The 20859-nt window shown below is 45.3% G+C and overlaps 1 protein-coding gene across 2 annotated transcripts in view; it reads left to right on the plus strand.

Annotated features, from left to right (window-relative positions):
• Positions 1–20635: 20635 nt before the first annotated feature.
• ASPDH (aspartate dehydrogenase domain containing) overlaps positions 20636–20859 on the plus strand; it is a 118029-nt gene continuing 117805 nt past the window's right edge. For both annotated transcript variants that reach the window (XM_069201003.1, XM_069201004.1), the window contains exon 1: positions 20636–20693. The gene's annotated coding sequence lies outside the window, so the exon portion shown is untranslated. The remainder of the gene's footprint in view (positions 20694–20859) is intronic.

The following is a 20859-nucleotide window of genomic DNA, read 5'->3' on the forward strand; positions in this document are numbered from 1 at the left end:
ATCCATCTGTACACACATCCTTTCACTCATGTATCCTTCTCACTCATCCATCCTTTCGCTCATTCATCCATATTTTCACTCCATCTATTCATCCACTCATCCATCCTTTTAGACTTCCACTCATCCATCCTTTCACGCATTCTTCCATCCATCCATCCATCCTCTCTTCATCCATCCATCCTTTCACTCCTACATTCATTCACTCTTTACCTATCCATCCATCCATCCATCCACCCTCCCTTTTACTCATACACCCTCTCTCCCTTTCACTCTTCCATTCTTCCAATAATACTTTCACTCATTCACCCATGCATCTATCCATGCACCATTTCATCCATCCACCCATCCTTCTTTTCTCTCACTCACAATTCCAAATTCATTATGAGCCTTTGTCAGCCGAGACCCATCAAGAACCCCAACCCCCCACAGCTGTTAAAGCAAGGACTGGGGTGGGGTTTTGGGTGATGATGCACCTGATGCAGAAGCTTAACTGCACACTCACCTCTTAGTCCACTAGCGCCATTGTTGTGCGCAGTTGGTTCCTTCCTTCTCTTGGGCCTCTACCCATATAAGAGACACTCTGTCATGTTCAGCCCCATAATGTCTCTTTCAAAGTGAAACCAAATGCAGTACTAAACATGTATTACTGCCAGGAGAGCAGCCCTCTGCACCCCTCCTAAAGCCTGCTCCTCTGTGATGATCAACAAATTGTTGCCACCCACTCCCTCTTTGCCCTCATCGGCCTGCCCCACTCCCTTCCATTGAAGGAAATGGAGCTTTGCTGACTCCTCTCAAGGCCACTGTTGATCTGCCTCAAAAGCAACCGGATCAATTGCTTTCTGATTCAGCACTCCCTCTCCAATTATGTCACTGCTGTAGCTTGTGCCTATAGGTCGAAGAAAACCTCACCTGGTTGGCACTTGCGCAGCAAGACATCTGCAAAGTTCATTAGAGTTCACCCAGGAGATTCAGCACAATGTTTCAGAACAGTAATTTATTTTTAGCTGCTCATCTTTATTTCCCTGTTCTTGCCTCTCCCCCAAGGGTGGGAGACCAGCGTCCCTTTTGCCCATGAACACCAGTTGCCCCTGGTTTGTACCCAGATTGGGATTCCTGGGGAGATTGCAAAGAGCCTTTAGTTTGTTCATTCCTTATTATACTATATGGATTTCTAAAGCGCATAGTTATCTGCACGATTCCCAGCACTGGCTAAGATATAATGTTGCTTCGGGACAAACGGTGAAACACAGCGAGCTATTAATGTGGATAACGTCATAATCAACATGGGAAAACCATGGATATCAAGGAACCAGAGGTTCATATATAATTATTAAAGAAACAATGGCCCCTAATTAAGAGATGATAAAAATATATATATGCAAACGGGAGAACAATCATACTCATATGCACAGTCCAAACAGCACAAGACATATTTTATTAGCAATTAAATTACACAAAGAAATGTAAGTGGGAAAACATGTTCAATAAGAACCGACTCAGTCAAATTTGTGACAAAAATAAGTACATCTGATAAGTCACAATTCAACAAAGACACAATATAGCCCTTATACATGTTATAAGCAATTCACATTGGGTCAAGCTGTCAAAGTCAATGACATTTCGATCCTTTTAGAAATATTAGGATCATCATTAGGACTAAAATAAACATAAGCCTGAGGGCACTGAACATGGAAGGGAAACCACATTAATATGGTCTGACAGTGAGCAGTAAAAAGTTTAAAAAGCGCTGCTACCATAAAAGTGGGACACGGCTAATAAACTTAATAGAAAGACAGCGGTGAAAATAACACTGTCATGTGAACCCACAAGGAGAATCGGGATCGGGCAATGCTGATGTTAACAGGCCGGGTGTTCAGAGACTAAGGGCCTCATTATGAGGCTGGCAGTCCAAGGACCGGCAGCCTAGCAGTGACAGTCGTACTGCTGCAATAGTGGCGATCCGATCACTACATTACAACCCTGATGGGCTGACCCGGCAGGGGACTGCCATCTCTGTCCGGAACGTGGCTCCTGATGGTCTGACAGCGGTCTGAATTGTACTCAGCCAGGGTGGCACTGAGTTCAGCGCCACCTGGTTGGTTCCAACTCAGCTTCCCACCAGCCTTCTCATGGTGGGGTCCCCGCCATGAGAAGGCTGATAGAAAGCCAGTGCCCGGGGCAACAGGAGGGCAACTGCCCATGCTATGGGCAGTGCAGAGCACCCCTGCCCAGCACCGTCAGAATGCACGGTGTCTGCTTTGCAGACAGTGCGCATGCCGAGGGTGATGTGTGCTACGGTATTAGCCTCAGCTCCCTTAAGGGAGCCAAGACCAATAACGTAAAACTGTTCTTGCCGGGCAGTCTGGTGGGAACCTCATACATGTTCCCGACGGTCAGCCAGGAGGGAACATTGTAATACACTGGAGGGGGGCACCAACACCATGGTGGTGGCGTCCTTCCCGTGACTTTTGCAGTCCCACTGTGGGACTGCCAACATCATAATAAGGCCCAAGGTCCCTTAGGGAGGTCAAAACGCATAGGCTGAGGCATTGGGTGTTTAGGTGCTATGAATAGCAATGAACTGAGCGATTGATATTGGACTCTTTGACACAGTCTAACCCCCACACTGTGGGACACTTAGGAGGGGGCTATTTGTTTTGAAAAAACACTTGGATGAAGATATGTGTTTGTGTTGATGGTTCAAGCATTATGTTTCTATTGATTGCTACCATCTTGAACACACAGAAAACTGTTGGAGCACTGCAACATACTTTCAATCATGTCAGTTATTGATTAGGTTTCATGTATTGTCATTTGTATAGATTAAGCAATGTTTTGAAAGCATGGCAAAAAAAAGCACCTGTGTCTAACGAAAGATTGTTTGCATTTAAGTAAAGTAATCATTGACACAATGAAAAATGCATGTCTTTTGTTAAATTCTAACTTTGTATTTTTTCAAAGGATGGTGGACAAGGGTATCGTTTCTGGTTGATACTTTTAGAAAGTTGTAATTTTCCTGCCTACTGTCAAAAGGATCTTCCTGCCACTATCCAGTATCACCTGACTGCAGATGGCTTATCTGTGGTGAGATATGGATTAACCCCAGACAGTGAACACGTTTGGGGAGGTGTTTTCTTCCTTGAGGAAGATGGCCTTTGGGCTGCACCCAGCTCTCCCTCAGCTTCAAAGGATGCCTACCCTGTCACTAGCAGATGTAGCTCATACCTAGGTATGCCTTCCTTTTGTCTTCCATTACAACTTGGACCCCAATCCAGGGGAAGAGGGAGCTCCCCCAGTACTGGTTTGGAATGACCACAAGGGATGGTTTGCTGATTACAACAGCCACACCTCTGGGTGGACACAGGGCGCCTTGACCAGGGGAAGGAAGGATATGCCATGTTGGATTTAGGGAAAGAGAGGTACTGTGCCATAGCATACAGTAAAACAGACAGGAAGTGCTGCAACAGCAGGTATGGTCACCCCTGGGAACTTTCACCCCATGGATTAAGGAGTGGCCAAACCATAGGGATTAGGAAGTGACCAGGGGTATCCCCCACCTACATGCTGGCACTGGAAATAAATGTGGCACCTCCAGTACCCTCCTCAGAACAGTTGTGGACCTGTGAAAATCAGAAGAAGGACTGCCCTGCTTTCAGAAACCTGAAAGAGTTCTGGACCTGCTTGCCTTGAAAATAGAATCCCAGAAGTGACTCCAAGGGTCTGTTGGTTGCTCTAATGCTACAGCGACACAACAAGCTTTCAGAGGCTTCTCTCCCTCCAGCTGCCCAGTTGACCAGTTTCAACTGCACCTGCATTGGACCCTGCTGCTGGTCTCTGTTCTGTTGGATTTAGACATAACCCCAAATGGTCCCACCAGGTTCTGGACTCTTGGCTGATGTTTGAGTTTACTGCTCCTGTCCTCAAGCGGCAAGAAGCGGGACTTTTTCCAACTTTCTGCCGGGTGAACCAAGCAAGACTAGGCGCACCATCAACATTCAATTGCTGGTTGGCCTCAAGTTGCTGGTTTGTCTTGCTGAAGGAGATCTGAATTTCAGAAAACTTTCTAAATCCAAATGAAAAGGGCTTCAACGAGAACGGTGTTGAGCCGCTACTTATTGACAAGGGGGTCCTCCTGGGCACGGATTCTGGACTTCATCGCTTGGAGTTTTACCGAGTTAGTCGATGGCTGCACTGGTTTGTCTGTTATTCAGAAACCCACTGTCATTGAGCCCCACTTCAGATCCTGCTTTTCCTGCCGACTACTCACCAACGACTACTTTTTCTCATAAACGTTTCTAAGTCAGAGGGTAAACTTTCCACCAGGAGGAATCTGGTCCCTTTGTCTGACTTAAATTTTGGCTTTGGCCCAGTCAGTATGACCAGTTGCCAGTAGTTGGTGCTTTGTGCTTTATGGAGATATTTTTAATTCAAACTTTAAAAAGTCTTATTTCCGGTTCCACTTAGTGTATTTCTGTTGTTTTGGTGCCATTTTATTTCCTATTCCTAAAATATTTTCTATTCTTCTACATTGGTTTGGGATTTTCTTTTTAGTTTTGTTTTCACTTTATTACTGTCCTAGTGCTGCATAAATACCTCACACACTGCCTCTAAGTTAAGCCTGACATCTTTGGGCCAAGCAACAGTGTTAAGGTCAGGTGAGTTCAGTGGTTCACCCTAACAAGGATTGTGATTTTTATTTGAAGGGAGCTGTCACCCCCTTCAACTAATTATCCAATTATATACACATAACATCAATTAAAGAGTAATAGCTATTATTCATATCATCTAAAAATGTAAAAAATGAATCAAAAAGGCTACATTATAAATATAAACTATTTGAGGTGGTCAGCAGACCAGTTTGGTCATATCTCTATCAACTATTGTCATTCACTGAACTTTACTCTCATGCACGTAGAACTGGCCTCATTTTATGTTTTATTATCAGCCAGAGGGAATATAGGGAAACAAATCACTGATCAAATCCACATGAGAATTTAAACATCATAGAAAATAAATGGTCACCACTCACAATATAGCAGGTGACTAGAGGGTCATTTGAATTGAGCTGATTTTACCTTCATGCACACTGCAAAACACATACAGTCTCAACTACAATATTCCAAAATAAATCTGAAGTGTTTCTCTTTATTTAGACATATTTGTAGAACATAACATGTTACAGGCTATAAGGCCCTGCCTTGTGAGCACCAGCATTACAATCAGGAAAGACAACATTTGAGAAAGTAGCCTTTGCAAACTTTGGGGGTTATTCTAACTTTGGAGGAGTGTTAATCCGTCCCAAAAGTGACGGTAAAGTGACGGATATACCACCAGCCGTATTACGAGTTCCATAGGATATAATGGACTCGTAATACGGCTGGTGGTAAATCCGTCACTTTTCCGTCACTTTTGGGACGGATTAACACCTCCTCCAAAGTTAGAATAACCCCCTTTGTGTTTTTCAATGCCTTTTGCCACATTCATTAGTTGGGTAAAGCTTGGAAGCAAACAGTGGGTGAAGAATTGTACAAAACAAGGGATTTGAAAAAACAGTAAAATGTGATTTCTATGGAAGAATTTTCCTGCACAAATGATTTGTAGTAGGAAATATTGGTCTGAACTGTTGTCAGCAGTTAAAGGAATGCAAAGGAGACACATTTTGTAATCTCTTAAGCAGACAGCAAGTATTAATGTATATCCTTGTTGTGCCTTGTAATATTTAAGGTCTTACAGTGTATACACATGTCAAACAAGCATTGGCAGAGCCAACAGTCTCTTCAGTGATATGTATTGGATGTGCCAGCAATTTATTTTCTTAGCTACTCGCCATGGATGCACAAACAATCTGTGCTGGCCATCTTTATATGGGTTTATTAAAATATAAAAAATGCATTCAAAGATATCATGGTGAGTGCATACGCATCCACAGCTCCCATATTTGCACACTAGCTAGCAGACATGTTGAAATGGCTAAAAAAACATTTTGAAAAGTTTGCTTATAGAACTCTGAGGGTTAAAAAAGCCTTTTTTTTTTACAAAAATGGAGGAGGGCTTGGAAGGAGTCAACAAGTTTGGAGGAACAGGGTAGCAATTAAGGATCATTGCTAGGGATGGTATTTGAAAAAAACAAGAAGGATGGAGAGGGGAAGCAATAGACAAACTGAGGGTGGAGTGGAGACCGTGGTGGGTAGGGGCAAAGTGAAGGGGAAAGCAGCACACAGTGGAAAGATCAAGAAAACACATGCACTCTCATGGAGTGCTTAAAGGAAAAAGTGTGTTCCTGATTGTAAGTGATATGAGCAGTGGAAAGATACAAGTCAACCAATCAGAACACTGTGAGACCGAAATGCTCCTTGATGAGACAAACACAAAATAAGGGCGAAGAGGCACTGAATCAAAAGGAGACAACTTCAGGCACACAACAAATCCATTCATCATGAGCAAGTGGCCAACCCAACACCTCTTTCATGTATATTTGAAGCAATAGATCGGGTCAACAAGTGTCTCTAGCTAAAAAAAATACATATGCGACTTGCAATGCACTTTGGTACATAGCATTCATTTTGCTTTTTTCTTCTGGCAAAACCTTTCACTATGCACTCCACCGACTCAGAGAGGTGAAAAGTTTTATACATGGAGCCCATTAGCTGCATCTTTTTCTCTCTCTCGCTGTACTTCCCTAATAGATAAACAGCACATGTGCATTCACAGTATGTGTGTGCTGTACCTCTAGGTACGCAAGGGACCTTGCACGACTATTTAGTGATGGTGACCAGGCTTTACAGTTTGGAATGTATTCAGATGAATACCCAATTCACCTGGGGCATTATCAACATTTAGTGTATTCATGCAGAAGGGCGGTATAGATGTGCACCAATGCACCTAATATGATATATGAGGAGCTATATTCATGTGATTGGTTTTTCATGGGAGGCGGATGTATGACCCTGTGACTCTCATTTCAAGTGAAGAGTTTGGGCCCGATTTGGGCCAACGTGTATGTACTAAAATAAGGATTATGATTATATGGGACTATCAGCTGTACTTGCATTTGCTTCTTGAGTGGTGCAAACCTGTTTAGTTCCCTTTAGGATTGTTGTTGCCCTCATCTCAGTTTATTTTCATGTCCTTTGTGTGCATTCATGACATTCAAATATTTGGGGATCTGATCTCAGGTGCAGTTCCATGGGCACATTGTAAGCCATTTAAAACCTTGCTCAGTGTGACCCCTATTTTTCCTCTTTGGCCGGTGCTTCCAGTGCCCCTTCAAACCCACTTTTCCTGAATTGTTTCTCCAGTGCACAGGCAGAGCTGTACAGTGCCACCCCTTCATCCTCTGCTCTCTTCCGGCTGATGAACCAGGAAGTGAAGCAGCACACCCCGCAAAGGGGCCTGCTGTTCCACTGAAAGGAACAAGCCAGTTACACAGAAAGCCTTTCCCCATCTTGCACGGTACACAGGCCACGTCTGCTTAATGATGGTAAAATATTAACCTTGTGTTATACAGGGACCATTAGCGCATCTCCAGTTCCACTTTACATTCACAACCAGAAGGCCGCGCGCATGTTACATAAAGTGAACATACTCTCCAGAGCCCATGATGTCACGTGCTGTTCAGAGAGCCGAGGCTTTCCATTCACGGGAGCACGATGTGTTGGAGAGAGCCCAAGAGATGTGTCATGATGGTAATAGAGGTGCCTACTAAAACATGTGCAGGAGTCTTGGGAAAGGCTTGGGACACAACATTTTAATGAGACTGCAAGCATGAAATTCTACCACTCCGGTATCTTACAGGAATAGGCCGAAAACACCAGAAGGCAGGTTTATCAATACTGCACCGCCACAAATGCACTCAAAAAGGTGACTGAGAGCAGTGCAAACTTTTGCAAGGGAATTTATTTTCAACCTCAACATTTTTTTCGTCCTGGAAAAGTGTCATTTTTGAGCAAACAGCACTTTGCACTGTGACTTTGTGGTGATGGGGCGTTACATGGCACTTGGGCATTTCAGCATATGCATCCCTGTTTTCTTTAGGGAAAGCCATAGCTACTAAGATTATGCAACCAGGCTTTGCATCAAATGATGATGCCTCCTTGAGGCAGTTGCAAAGTTGGAGAAATATACTTATTCCGCCAACAATGTCACAAATTGCATGTGCCCTGCTCTGTACAGCAGACATACAATAAGTGAAATGTTTTGAAAATTGTCTAGGCATAGGATATTGTACTGCAAGTTTGCATTTCCAGTAAAAGTATATGCTAGACATCCTGCACCCAACTTTGCAACCCTGGTGCAAAGATGTGTTCGGGACATAGTGTACAAAGCCGTTTATTTAGGACAGGATTGCCATTTAGCCACATAACACTTTAACATCAACATATCAAGATTCAACTTTTAAACCCCCATCCTCTGAAACTTTTCCCCAATCTTCTTTTCACTCATTCTCTTCACTTTTCGTTTGTTCACCCATCGTCCACTTCCATACCCCCACACATCTTCCTTTTCCTTTCGTGCCCATCCTGCTTCGGGCATCCCTCACGCTGTCATCCTTGACCTACTTCTTTTTCCCCCCTGAAAGGGTGGACAGGCCCGCGTTTTGCTGCCCCACCAGCGAACCCACTGCAACATTGCACATCCTTGCACGGGCTCTCTCAGCCACTTCTTTTCGCCCCACAAATCTCCACGATCAATCGAAGCTCTGTTAAATAATATGCATTACCCAGCTCAGACAGGTGCACACCGTCATCCCTGAATAACCCAGCTTATCCTCCACAATCCCTTCATTTTTCAGTACTTTAATGTCATGGGTCCAACAAAAAACCCACATTGCCCAATTGAGTTTCCTTTGAGCCCTTCACGTAGCCCCTTGCTTCAGTGCCCCTTTCCATTTCCTCCTGGGCACAAACTCAGTCCAAACTATGCACGTGCCATGCATCTTTTGACAAAGCAACTCCAAATCCCGTTGCAAATGTTGCAGTAAGATGAGCCCAGAGAGACGCACCAGATCATTCTCCCCAAGGTGCAATATTAAAAGATCCGGAGATCCCTAGTTCGGCATCATAGATGTTATGAAAGAAAGCAATGCACCCCACCTCATGCTGCTCTTCCCCCTCCACAACACCTCGTGACGGCTACTCAGCAGTCCTAAAGAACGTCCGTAAATCTGCCGCTCAGCATACTTCACCGCCCAATGTATAAATCAATGCCCGACCAGCCACATGACCATTTTCGAACTCCTGGGGCCATTCACACAACCTGTAAAGAGAGCACGTTAATACAAAACCCATCACCCCATTCCCCCAATCCTAAAAGAACCTCCCCCCAAGCAGCCTACCACTGAGACTGTACCCACAATCATGCCCGCAGGTATTGCTCGCAACACTTAGATTGCCATTTTCCAATACACTTGATCTACGCCCAATCTCACCCCAAACGTGCTGCTGCTGTTGCTGCCCCTATTCGAAAAGAATGAGTACCAAAGCACTGTCCCTGTCTCCCAATCTGACATAATGCCATGCGCAGCAACGACAGCAACTGAAATGTCGTGAGCTTTCTCCCATCTGCATGGCTAAAAACTCCCACCCCAATGGCCGCCCCCCGGGACCTAAACCCCACCCATTCCAAAACCGGGCATGCAGCAGGAACACCACCATTGCACAACCACACCCATTTTCCCCTCCCCGTCTGGTCAGTCTTGGACCTTTGTAGCCAGATACTTAAACGCTCCCCTTGCAAGCAAACCTCATCCACTCTCACACCCACAGCGTTTCCTACTCCCAAAAGTTCAGATACCTGAAATGCCCCAAAAAACATCCACACCATGCACATTCTGAACAATGCAAGCTCATTCGTGTCCACACAACAAACCAGCAAAACATGCAACAGTTCCACTAACAATTCAAAAGTAATCGCTTCCTGCCCCACCCTGACAGTACCTCATCTGACTTTGCCCCAACCCTTCAACATCCGTCCCAAAATATCATCTTTGGCTGGATCACTGGCAAAAAAAATAGTTGACCATAAAAAGACACACCTGCCAACTTGCCACCAATAGTAGCTGGCGACAAACCTTTCTGTATCAGAAATAACACAAAACACAAAACGGGGGACTCCAATGTGCCCTCATCATGTACCCCAAAATTCCCTTTAAAACATTCAAAATTCTGAAACTCCAACCATGCAAGGCCATAACTCTTCAGAGTGGATTCTGTGAAGGACATCTCCACCAGTCTAATGATCATCGCGCCCACGACTCCCAAATGTCTGCCGGGACCGCTGTCTTGTGCGGCTCTGCTCCTGGAACCAAGCTGCGAAACCGCTGCCACTGTGAACGAGACAGGGAATCCTCAATAGCATTGTTCACCCCTGGAATGTGCACCTCCTTGAAAACTATATTGAAAGTTAAACATCTAAGCATGAAACTCCTCAGTAGCCTCAGCACCCTAAGGTCTCTTGCCCTCTGTCTGTTTACAAAGTCCACAACTGTCATGTTGTCCACATGAAATACCATTGTCCTGTTAGCCAGTTTGTCTCCCCACACTGTTAAAACCACCAGCAGCGGATAAAATTCCAAAACGCAATGCTCCTGCCCTGAGCCAGCCACTGTGCTGGCCACTCCTCCACACTCCACCTACCGTCCCAGAACAGTCCGAATCCAGAAGCCCCCGCTGCATCAGATAATATCTGGACCTGCCAAATCGTGTCCTTCTCCTGGAAAGTCCTGGAGACCCCGTTGAACTTAGTCAGGAATGTCTGCCACACTCTGATGTCCTCCCGCACGCCAACGGAGACGTGAATCCTGTGATGTGGGAGAGATGCTCCTGACATTGCCAGTCGCAAACGCCTGCAAAATGTCCTGCCTCCCCGAACCACCCTGCATGCAAAATTAAGGAAACCCAAAAGCTGTTGAGCCATGCGCAAATCAATTTTATGCAAGGACCTGACTTGTTTCAGGAAAAACAAAATCTCGTCCACCTTCCCAGCTGTCAATCTTGCCACCTACGCCACTGTGTCCAGTTCTATCCCTAGGAATGTCAATACCCGTCTGGGGCCCTCCGTTTTCACTGGCACCAAAGGAACACCCACCTCCTGAGCCAGCCGCTGAAACCATTCCAATGCCTTCCCGCATGAATTAGAACCTGACCGTCCTACGAACAGGAACTCATCCAAATAATGCGTTACCTCCCGATGTCCGCACACTTTGATGAAAACCCACTCCAAGAAAGTACTGAAAGCCTCAAACAGCACACAAGAGATGGCGCAACCCATAGGAAGCACTCAATCCACATAGATTGCCCCGTCCAGTTGCATCCCGAGTAAGGCAAAGTCCGCAGGATGAATAGGCAGCCGCTGAAAAGCCACTTTAATATCACACTTAGCTAACTCAGCTCTTCTGCCACAGCTGCAAACGAGCCAAATGGCATCATCCACGGAAGCATACACCACCCATGTGTCCTGCTGTGCAATGAAATTGCTCACCGACGCCACTTCCGGCCAAGACAAATGGTGTATGAGGCGAAATTCCCCTTTACCCTTTTTAGGAACCACACCGAAAGGCGAAATCATTAGGTCCTCCATGGGTCAGTCAGAAAATGGACCCGCAATTCTGCCCTCTGACACCTCTTTCAATAATTTTGCAACCACCACTTGTGGCAGGGCCTTGGCAGACTGCAAATTGTATGCCCATCTCCTCACCCTTGGCCCCTGGTAACCTATGCGAAGCCCCTCCCTAAAGCCTCATTCCAATTTCTGCGCTATGTCCCCGCCCGGGGACAAGCGCAGCCAGGGCAGCAGCCCCTCCAACTTAATTGGCATAGGAGCCCTTTGGCGCAGGAGCACCAGGCGTCCCTCTACCTCTGGCCGCTCTCCACTGTTTGGCCGGGTTGGATAGCGAAAAGCATTGCGTGACCCGGTGTCTACCTCAACATTTTGAACATTCGTGTTTGAATCTGCATGGGTGTCTGGAGCAGAAACCTTTGTTAAAATTACAGTTGGCCCCTGAGGCAGGAGCTTAGGGTCACTGTGTCGGATCCGCCCCCCCCTCAGCGGGGCATGGCTTAAAAGGCTTGTACACTATGGCAGACCGCTAGCAGTATGCGTGGATGCCGCCGAATGGGAAGATGCCATCCACTGCATCCAGAATTCGGGGTCCACATTCTCCCAAGACTTATCCGGATTAATGCTCACCCTCGCCCTAAACTCTTCGTCATAACTGCACCAGGCAAAAACCCCAAAATGCATTTGAGCCTGTGGATTATGTCCATATACTTAAAGAGTGCTATAGCCCTATTGGGATATTTCTCTCAATAAGTGCTTGCATTTATCAGGAATGCCGAGGTCCAGTTATCCCTTGTTATTGATACCCTGGGCCTCCTTGCCAATTTCCATTCTTCTTCTTTGGATCCCTCATTTGCCTGTATATCCCTGTGTAGGAGTTTGAAAACATCCACATATTTATGGCACCAGATTCTGGCCTTGGTTTTGTCAGCCACATGCGAACCTAAAGGCATTGTTAAACCCATATATGGGAGCTGCTTCTTATGCCCGCCAGAATCCTAACCTTCAACCTCAGTCCCCTCTACCTGGGCCTTCTCCCCCTCCTCTCCAGTCGTCGTCATCCCTTTGTCAGTCGCCTTCGTCCCGTCACCCACCTGGGCTGCACTTGCTCCAGGCTCTTCATGAACAGAAGAATCCCCAACCCCCACCGACCTGTGCATACAAGCCGTTAACGTGGCTGTCGCTGCACCCCATTACAACCACCATTCGCCCTTACCTCTCAACCTGGGAACCACAGGCCCCCTCCTCTCGTCGTCTGGCGACCACGCGCCTCCTTGTGAGACTTATCCTGTGTCCGCTTACCTGATGGACGGTCCTGCAAAACAGAAGCCGAAGAGGGGGTTGCGCTGCTCTTGCACCCCATTCCCATCCCCTCTCCTTTCTCGCAACACCATCTCAAATCTCGCCATCTTCCAACTCGTCCAAGTCATCCTCATAGTAAAGCTCCACCCCATCATCCATCATCCATCATCTCATACCTGCCATCATCATTATCCCCATCATCCGTTACAGCACGACACTCATCCGAAGCCTGTCCCCCACGGCGTACACCATCTGTGCTGCTGTCCTGTTCCTGCACCATAGAGAAGGCCGCTGAAGACCCCTCTAGTGATTCAGACCAACGATCAGGGACCTTATTGCACCCCGTTGGCAGGGAGCCCTGAACCACCCTGCCAGAGCCTGCCTCCCCTTCCTAGTGCAGAATCCCCTCCAAATTCAGTATAGGCCTCCACTGGGCCACATGCAGGCCGCGTGCCTTGGGGCTCCCTCCTGCCCCCCAGCCTCATTGCTAACTTTGGGCCCCGCACTCGGGCCCATAGTAGACACTGGGGGAGAGGATGCGCTGCGCCCCCACCCCCCTGCCGTCTTCCGACAAGGAGCACGGTCAGGCAGACAGCACGCTGCGGCCGTTACACTAAAGGTGATAGGAGGGATGCTTGCAATAAGTCTAACCACTGGCAATAGCTCAGGGTAGCATTCCAACCCATTGTTCTTGTCTTAGTGCCCCTGAACCAAGCTGTACCTGACTAACAAGCCCCAATGAGGGTGAAACGCACCTTGGATTGTTTGTGTTCCAGTTCAGGAAGGACCTGACCTTGCAGTTCAGGTATGACTGTTCCTAATTAGGGATGGGTGTAACTGATGTAATTTGCATTAGCAGAATTACACTGAATGACTGCAAGATTACGTGCGATTGTGTGGAATTAACTGCAGAGTGTAATCTGGCATTTAGCACTAGTTTGTGCAAAATGACCCTAATTTCCAAAACGGACCCGAGGAGGCCCAATAAAATGTTACTCGGTTTACTGACATCATAAGTATGGAAGAGTGAGGTTGTTTTCATAGGATTCAAACCCATGACCTATAACTAATAAATAACTGTTCATATTCTAGGTTTTCTGGTGATAATAGTACTGGGGTATTATGACATGACACTCCCTGGTCATGCTTAGGATCATGGTTCATCCACATCTTTAAAATGTGACAGCTCCATAGCCATTTGTCTTAGATAGTTAGGACAAATTGTTCCAGGATCATGGTGACCAGGATCAGCACATTGAACCTTGCCAAGGAGTATGAGGTTTTCTCTTGTTGGAAACTGAGTGACACATGCTTCCATAAAGTCATGAAACTGACGTTTTTGCAGGATCACCACAGCACAGTTCCTTTTAATGTCGTTTGCACACCTTCAGCCTGTCCTGCAAGGTCCTTAGAGCATAATTGTGGCTCGCATCTTCAAAGGATATCTCATGAGAGTCTTCTGTCAATTGGGCATTGCTCTTTGTTGTCCTTCTTGGGGTATCTTGCCGACTCACTATAGGTATGGCAGCACACCTACCAAGCCAGGGCATAACAACAGCAGGGTACCTGCAGTGTCCTTGTCTTGGTCCCAACCAAGGTGGCAAACTGAAGCAAGGGATTTCCTAGTCCTGGTCAGAAAACTTTTTGGAGTTTGATTGTAGATCGCATTACGAGACTAAGGCAATGGCTCTAAGGAGGGAGAGACTGTTTATTTACAGTCCTGAGGGTCCTTGTGGGATTTTTTTGTTAGTTTCAAAAATCAGAGCTCCACAAAACGTAGTGGAGGTCTCATCTCCCCTTAATTTCCTAAAGAGCTGGGTATGGGTATATGTAAAACTGATCTTTATTTTAGAAGCGATATGCCAGACTCCCCAGGAATGATCTCTTCCATTTTCAAACAGCCCTGGTCTGACCACGTTTGAGGAAGCCACAATGATCCCACACAACTCAGATTTGTGAGAAGAGATAACACACATTTATGCCAATATGGAAGTTAATCTGTAACTCAGTCAACGTGGAACAGGACAATATTTTTTATGTTTGCCTCTGGAATGAATGCATAATTAGTCCAGAAACCAAAGAAGAATGAAACAACTAAGAAGTCACTGATTTGTTCCCTTGTGCCAGGGTACAGAAAGTTGGAATGGCCTTCCCGTATGCAAACAGGCACTATTTGATGCTGTCCGTAATGTGCCCTTGCAAAGAACAATATTCATACCACGTCTAGTCTCCTTGTACACGCTATGTAATACAAATCATGCAAAACATTTTCACATGGAAGAGACTGGCTCCAGGTACAAGATGTGGTGTGGAATGAGCGGATCAGTAGACATTTCTCGCAGTGGTACAGGTACGCAAGCCTGTCTTTCGCCTGGTTAGCAGCTGTCATGATATGTCACTGAATTCGTTTCCTGGTAAGGGGACAGTAACCAGCGAGCACATTTTGGTAGAAGAGTAAAATAATAACTTTGGAGTGTCATGAAGGGATCTTAGGATTCAGGGCTACAGGGCAGAACAAATGCCATTCAGATCGGTACATAAAATAGATGCAGAATGACACATTCAATTCTCCATGAGGGACTCCTGTACAAACACCAACTATGAAGCATCAATGGACCTTACAAGGCTCAAACAGTCTTTTCTTTAAAGAGGATCACTGCAAGTCCAGCCTCTTGTGAAAGGACCTTAGAGACATAAAGAGCACATGGACTGTTTCCCTGCTCGAGATCATTGCAATAATCATTTCTGTATAGTCTACCTCGCCAGCAGGCCTAGTGTTGGTGACCCTACCGTAGACAATGGAAGCCATTCCCATGCCATGGCAGATCTTATATGTAGTGAGAAGTACTGGATAAGTTGCCACCCTAGCCTGTATCCACCCAGTCATGATCCTTGAGGACCAGAGCACATTCATATGCATAGGAGCTCACTGGATGAACTACAATTGTAGCCAGGGCCCTAGTTTCATGGAGTACCTAATAATTGCTAGGTCTCACATGGACCTTTGCATGGATAGACAAGGAAGACTTGTTCAGGACTACACTCTAGGGCCAGATGAAGGTGTATCCCCATTGAATTGCTCTCGAAAAGTGGACACGCTGTCGCCCAGTGGTAAGATGGTCTTATGACCTCCCTAAAATCTTCTCATAGATGATGAGGGGTTTATCCTCACAATTAATTGAAATACATTGATTTTCCCCTGTGAACAGTTCCTGCTGACCGGTCATCTCTGAGAAGACAAAGGTATGTTAGATTTCTGCTGTAAATTGCTCTTTCACTTCCTGTCTCTCATCCTCCTCCTCTCCTCACACTCTCCAATACAGTGTTGGAACTGGAGTGAAACCTAAAGAGGGGTCCTTTTGCTGTTTTCGCACATGTGCAGCTGTCAAGATCGCTGAAGGTGTGCTCGCTTGAAAACACTGACATCTTAGGCAGCCACATTTCTCAATGCACTCATGATCCCTTGGTGCTGGGAACCTAGAGACTATTCCCTTCACAGCCTAATGGGTGTCACTTGTAACTTGAAACCTTAGGTAGTGAGGTTCATCAGAAGGCAGATATGCCCTCAGAAACTTTCCAAGTTGTTCCCCAGACTATTAAAGTCCACCCAATGTGCGACCTTTTCTGTAGTACTTTGCTACCTGCAACCTTTATTCTTGCACCTAAAATGTGTATGTCTTTCTTTTATATTTTATGTGTTCCTGGCCTTTTGTCAGCTACGTGGGACCTGCATTTTGAAAGATAACTGCATCTTGCGGATTACCTGATTTCTCACGTCCAACACCTTTGGCTACCCGGCTTCACCTGGCTTTTTCTGATGAGACGAGGCAAGACTTACTGTCTCTCTTTGCAGTCTTCCAAGGACTCAGTCTCTGCTGGTGGTTCCTCCCAGTGCAACACAACTTAGAGCCACCTTGGGACAAGGTACCTTCCGCTAAGGTGCCCCAGGTGTGATCACCTGGCTGTGGCTGAACACTGGGGAGGGAACAGAGTACTACTGAGGTAGGATTGCATGTAGTTTACTGTAATGTTGCATTAACATGTTTCTTTCACATGTGTAGGCAATAAGGCAATAAATATTTTCACAGTCAATTCTTCTTTTGATTTATCATCTTAGGCTTGTTCCTTTGGTTTGTGTACTTAGCAGGTATTGTTTTCCCTATCGTGTGTTGGCTGATTGATTTGACCCAGACCAGTCCTTCTATCTCTAGGAACAATATCTCTTGGGGAAAGGCACACTCTCCTAATAAATCCACTACGAGGATGAAGACCCCTGCACAAACTCACACGAGGCCCTAGGCTTTCTGTTCCTTCCTCAGTGACAAAGTCTCTGAAATGTGTAGCCAGCAGCCATCGTACTCCATATTTTAATATTCTGCTAGTCCTTGTATAGTTTCTGTGCAGATGGCCCTTGTTATACTTCCAGTGACATGTGCTGCACGTGATTTGTCTGTTGCCTCCCAGCAGAGTTCCAACTCTGCTTTCACACAAAGTTCAACTCATTTTATTGTGGGTTACTAGTTTTCCCAAACCAGGCAAAGACGTGACTAACAGTTTCGGACTTCTATCTATAGTCGTGGGGTACAGGCCATTTTATGTGTACCCCAAATTGGGAGAGTGCCTACTGGCTCACCCTGATACTATCTGCAGTAGTGACACATTTGTAGGCATTGGGTCTCACTCCTCCATGATTTCTGCTCCTATTTTATTATAGCAATAATACCTAGTAGCCTGCTCTGTTTCAAGAGGTGTGAAGGAGCTCTGGGCCTGCATGGGAGTACGTGCACCAGCAACTCAGAAGCTGAAGCCGACCACCACAGGAAGCCAAAGACAGAAAGTGAAAAACCTTCAAACGTTGTTTGTAAGAAACAAAGAGTGTTTGTCCGAATTAGAGTGTTGGTCTGTCTGACCATATCTTTGAATGTGTGTGACTAAAAATTAGTGAGTAAAACTATGAATGAGGAGTGATGCTGAGTGAGAATGATACTGACTGGGAGTTTAGAATAATTGTGAGTGCAAGTGAGTGGGACTGGCAGTATATGTGAGTGACTGTGAATAAGTGTGAGGGTGTGGGGCATGAACAGGTGTGAATAAGAATTAAACTGAGTGAATGTATGTGAGCAGGATGTACGTTTGTTTAAACATGAGTGAGGGAGAGAGGGAAATGAGTGAGAATGGGTGACGATGAGTGAAACAGTGAGTTAGAATAATTGAGTCCGAGTGAGAACAAGTGAGATTATGTGATAGTGAGACTGAGAATTACGATGATTGAGAGTAGCAGTGAGTGTTAGTGACTGAGCGAAGGTGAGGATGAATAAGAGTGAGGGAGTGTAAGTGAAAAATGAGTGTGAGTGCAAGTAAACAAGTGAGAGTGTGTATGAATGAGAGTGAGTCACATAAAAGTGAGTGAGAATGAGTGAGATTGAGCAAAACCGAGAGTGAGGATAAGTGAGCCAGAGTGAGTGATAAATACATGAGAATAAGTGAGTCTGAGAGTGAACATAAGAGAGCAAGTGAGTGAGTGCATGTAGGTGAACATGAGTGGAATAGATGTGTGTGTGTGTGCAAAATCTTCTCAAGCAGTGTACCTTACTGTGCTTGCACTGCTGACTGCCTCAAGCATGATGTATCAGGAAACATTTCCATCTCCCATGCCCTCTTCACTGCCACAGAACTGAAGGGAGCGTATAATGTACAACGGAGGAGCTTGACCAATCAGTGCGCTTGCAATAGTTCTTTGTTTTTGTGGTTCCAGTGACAACAGGCTATACTTATTGCAAGGATAGCACAGTTGCCCATGACTATTCACAATAGAAAACTGGTCTTCACAGCTGCTACATTATCACTAAGGATCCCATTTAACTATTTTTACTGATTTTGTACACATAAATACAGACAAAAAAAACATGTATTTCTCTGTTTGTATTTATTTTGCAATATGACATATACTGAAAATATACTTTCTCTTGAGTGATCTTTGATGTTGTATATCATGACTGCTAGGCCAAAACCTTATAGACTGACAGATAGGGGGATTAAAAGGACACGTTTTCTATAAAACTTCATATAGCTTCAGGTGTTCCTGTGTATTAAATGTTAATACCATGTTGTGTTTTACATATGAGTAATGCATCATAAATGGATACTTATAGCACTCACATGAGGCTTCCATCTGGAAGTGCCTCTTTATCTGTTAAATAAATTTGGAAATATACTAGCTTCAGTTTAATTTCTTCATAAAAAAACAAAATAACTTCTTGCAAAAAAAAAAAATAGATTCATGATTCAAAAGTGGACAACAGCAAGTCATTCACCCGGTTTACCACCTCAGTTTCAGCAATCAAATCCATAGGCTTCACACCAGACAAAAATGAATCTCGACGCCCACACTGAGTATCTGGAAAATTTGAACTAATTCATACCTGTATCGCCTTCCTATATATAAATCCATACTTGCACTCACATTTTCTTTTATACATGCAATCACCTACGCAGTGCTCCCTCATGCATGCAACACCCGCCTGTTTGTAGGTTCTCCCATCCCTGCACTCACTCACCCATTTCTCACACACATTCTCTCATCCACCTCTTGAATAATTCTTTAAATTCACACACACACTCACATGCACCACTCAATGTACAACCATCTAAAACGCAAGACCTGTTTGCTTTGTCTACACCCATTACACCCAAATCACCAAAAATAAAATAAGGCATATGGGGCCAGATGTAGCAAGAATCGAATTTGCGAATCGGAAATTGCGAGTTGGTGCGACTCGCAATTTCCGATTCGCAAATTCGTATCCAGAATGGTGTCTCAGACACCTTCTGCGATTCGCAAGGGGGTCGCAAAGACCCACCTCATTAATATTAATGAGGTGGGTCGCAAATTGCGACCCCCTTGCGATTACCTGCACTCACAGGGATGGTGGCCTGCTGGCCTGCTGGAGACAGCAGACCTCCATGTCTGTGACTGCTTTTTCAATAAAGCAGTTTTTTTTTTTTTGTATTACAGCCCATTTTCCTTAAAGGAAAAAGAGTTGCAATACAAAATAAAAAATGAAACCATTTGGTTTCGTTTTTTCAGAGTAGGCAGTGGTCCATTGGACCACTGCCTGCTCTGAAAAAAGATTTTGTGCGACATTCACATGGGACCCCTTCCCTTTTGCGAATGAGTTAGCACCCATTTCAAGTGGGTGCTAACTGCGAATTGCTTTGCGACCGCTTTTGCGGTCACAAAGCAACGCTGCATCGCGGTGCGAGTCGCAAATAGGAAGCGAACACCCCTTCCTATTTGCGAGTTGCATTCCCATTTTGCGAGTCGGTACCGACTCGCAAAATGGGAATGTGCATCGTAATGGCTGTTTTGCATGGCGCAAACTGAGATTTTCGTAGTTTGCGTCATGCAAAACGGTTCGTACATCTGGCCTGAAATCTCTTTTATTCTTTAGCTTAGATCCCCAAACAACAACAACGTTTCTCTGATCTCACTGAAGTGTCCCTTATTTTAACAGAACTATTTCTGGATCCTGTAAACTCCTTCGTTTTCTATGAGAATATCAGAGGTCAGTTTTTGATCTCGAATCTGCATATTTGTGCATCGCACTATTCACACTGAAGAGTGCACACACTGAGCCCTTGCGGACTGTAGTTTAGTAGTATGGCACGGTCAGTGCCCTTACCCCTACAGAGGAGAAACGTGTTCCTCTCCTGGAAGTTATATAATTATTAACTACTGACTCCAAAGGCCGCCATGCTCCACCCACAATGCTTTGTAGATTACTGAAGTGCACAGCCAGACCGGCAGCAGCCTGAAGTAAACACTGCTTCAAAAGGTACGTTTACCATTCGCTTTGTGCCTTAAATCCCGCAGCGGCAGATGCAAGGTGGCCCCTTACATTGAACCGGGAGATTTGAGCAAGAAGCCACTACATCCTGCAACACTGTGAAGAGAGGGTTTGAAAGAGCAATAGGGAGAATTGTACTTTCTCCATGACCTGC

The sequence above is a fragment of the Pleurodeles waltl genome, chromosome 7 (assembly GCF_031143425.1).
Source record: "Pleurodeles waltl isolate 20211129_DDA chromosome 7, aPleWal1.hap1.20221129, whole genome shotgun sequence".
Classification (NCBI taxonomy): Eukaryota; Metazoa; Chordata; class Amphibia; order Caudata; family Salamandridae; genus Pleurodeles; species Pleurodeles waltl.